Below are 3,108 nucleotides of genomic sequence, written 5' to 3'. Positions count from 1 at the left end.
CCTTACTTCAGAACATTCCTCAGAGTTTTCTGAAAGACTGTCTCCCAGGTTATAATCCTCAGGTTGGTTCAAATAAAATTTTCCTTTTCTTTGATTATTGAGTAACTTTTTTGGTCCACGTTAGTATTTAGATGTTGCCAACATTAGTTAGATCTTGGAGAAAGCAAGGGAGCTCCAGAAAAACATCTACTTCTGCTTCATTGACTATGCTAAATCCTTTGAGTGTATGGATCACAACACTGTGGAAAATTCTTAAAGAGATGGGAATATCATATCACCTTACCTGTACCCTGAGAAACCTGTATGCAAGTCAAGAAGCAACAGTTAGAACGGAATATGGAACAACTGACTGGTTCAAAATTGGGAAAGGAATATGACAAGGCTGTATATTGTCACCCTGCTTATTCAACTTATATGCAGAGTACATCATGTGAAATGGTGTTCTGGATGAATCACAAGCTGGGATCAAAATTGCTGGGAGAAACATCAACAACCTCAGATATGCAGACGATCCACTCAAATGGCAGAAGGTAGAGAAGAACTAAAGAGCCTCTTGATGAAGATTAAAAAAGGAGAGCAAAAAAGCTGATTTGAAACTCTACAGTCAAAAAACTAACATCATGGCGTCTGGTCCCATCACTTCATGGCAATTGAAGGGGAAAATGTGGAAGAAGTGACAGATTTTATTTTCTTAGGCTCCAAAATCATTGTGTACAGTGACTGTAGACATGAAATTAAAAGATGCTTGTTCCTGGAAGGAAAGCTATGGCAAATCCAGACAGCATATTAAAAAGCAGAGACATCACTTTGACTATACAGACCTTTGCTGGCAAAACTATGGCTTTTCCAGTATTCACGTTCAGATGTGAGTGCTTGTGCTTAGTTGCTCAGTCATATCAGACTGCTTGCAACCCCATGGACAAAGTAGCCTGCCAGGATCCTCTGCCCATGGAATTCTCCAGGCAAGAATACTGGAGTGGGTTGCCATTCCCTTCTCCAGGGGATCTTCCCAATCCAGGGAGCAAACCCAGGTCTCCTGCATTGTAGGCAGGTTCTTTACCACCTGAGCCACCAGGGAGGCCCAAAATATGAATATGGGGGTACTGGGGATTGAACCCAGGGTCTCATGCATGCCAAGTATGCACTCTACCACTGAGCCATACCCCCAGGCAGAGTTGATCATAAAGGAGGCTAAGCACTGAAGAATTGATGCTTTTGAATCATGGGGTTGGAGAAGACTTTTGAGAGTCCCTTAGACTGCATGGAGATAAAATAAGTCAATCCTAAAGGAAAATCAACCCTGAATATTCCAGACTGATTCAGGACAGAATATTTGGAAGGACAGATGCTGAAGCTCAAGCTCAAGCTCCAGTACTTTGGCTACCTGAAGTGAAGAGCTGCTTCACTGGAAAAGACCCTGTTGCTGGGAAAGGTTGAAGGTGAAATGAGAAGGGGTCAGCAGAGGATGAGATGGTTAGATAGCATCACCAACTCAATGAACATGAACTTGAGCAAACTCCGGGAGATACTGGAGGACAGAGAAGCCTGGTGTGCTACAGTCCATGGGGTTGTAAAGAGTAAAGACACCACTTAGCAACTGAACAACAAATATTTAGACAACAAATGAAAAAAAGGGAAAAGATGAATTGAAAAGCCAGATGTTGAAATGAAAAGGGACTAAGAAAAAGATCGCCATAGCTGACACAACTTTAGCCCAAGCAGTTTAACTGCAGAGGAAAAGGACAATCAAAACAGGCAAAGTTCCCCTGCACAGGAAATAGGGAGGTGATAGGAAAGAGACATAGGGTTAGGAAACCCTTCAGGGGTCCCATCAAGGGACAGAGTTAGCTGAGGACAGCTTAAATGCCATCTCAAGGGACTCCAGAATGGATGGAAGGGACAGACAGCCTGCAAGCTGCCACTCATGGGCTTCAGACATTCATGTGTACTTAAATCAAGCAAATGAAGCCCAGTGAAAATATCCACTGATGTTCCCACTCCCCAACCAAATGAGAGCAGACATCAGAAATTCATACAATTAGATGGGAAAACCACTGGGTTCCATGCCTCATTTTTTAAAATTTAATACCAGCTAATTCAAACTCTTAATTTATCCCTCCCTCAACTCTCTTCCCCACTTAATAACCATAAGCTTGTTTTCTATGTCTGTGACTCTAAGTTCATTTCTACCATTTTTCTTTGTTGTTGTTCAGTCGCTCAGTCGTGTCCAACTCTTTGCGACCCCATGGAATGCAGCATGTCAGGCTTCCCTGTCCTTCACTATCCCCTGGAGTTTGCTCAAACTCATGTCCATTGAGTCGGTGATGCTAACTAACCATCTCATCTTCTGTTGCCCCCTTCTCCTTCTGCCCTCAGTCTTTCCTGGCATCAGGGTCTTTTCCAGTGAGTCAGCTCTTCAAATCAGGTGCCCAAAGTATTGGAGCTTCATCCTTATCCTCAGTCCTTCTAATGAATATTCAGGGTTGCTTCTAAGTTCGTTTGAACCTTTTTTCTATATTCTGCATATAAGTGATATCGTATATTTGTCTTTCTCTTACAGACTTCACTCTGACGGTCTCTGGGTCCATTCAGGTCACTGTAAATGGCAGTTTCTCCCTTTTTGCTGCTGAGTAATATTTCACTGTACAGATGTACTGCTTCTTCTTTATCCTGTTTCTGTTGATGGACATTTAGGTTGTTCCCATGTTCTGGTTATTGTAAATAGTGCTGCAGAGAATACCGGGGCACATGCATCCTTTCAACTTATGTTTTGTTTTTTTTTTTTTTCCCCAGATATATGCCAGAAGTGGGATTGCTGGATCATATGATAGCTCTATTTTTAGCTTTTAAGGAACCTCTATACTATTCTCCATAGTGGCTATACCAAATTATATTCCCACCAACAGTGTAGGGGGGTTGCTTTTTCTCAGTCTCTCTAGCATTTATTTTTTTGATGATAGCCATTCTGACCACTTGTGGTGGTACCTTACTGTACTTTTGATTTGCACTCCTCTAATAATTCATAAAATTGAGCATCTCTTCATGTGTGGTTTTTTTTTTTTTTGGCCATCTGTATGTCTTTGGAGAAATGTCTATTCAGATCTTCTG

The 3,108-nt window shown here is 41.8% G+C and overlaps 1 non-coding gene across 1 annotated transcript; it reads right to left on the bottom strand.

Annotated features, from left to right (window-relative positions):
• Positions 1 to 1,095: 1,095 nt before the first annotated feature.
• Positions 1,096 to 1,167, bottom strand: TRNAA-GGC (transfer RNA alanine (anticodon GGC)). The gene has a single exon. It is a non-coding gene; the product is annotated as a tRNA-Ala (tRNA).
• Positions 1,168 to 3,108: the final 1,941 nt, after the last annotated feature.

This window comes from Ovis canadensis, chromosome 16 (genome assembly GCF_042477335.2).
Source record: "Ovis canadensis isolate MfBH-ARS-UI-01 breed Bighorn chromosome 16, ARS-UI_OviCan_v2, whole genome shotgun sequence".
Lineage (NCBI taxonomy): Eukaryota > Metazoa > Chordata > Mammalia > Artiodactyla > Bovidae > Ovis > Ovis canadensis.
The sequence above is the reverse complement of the archived record's forward strand: the minus strand, read 5'-3'. Positions and strand labels throughout refer to the sequence as shown.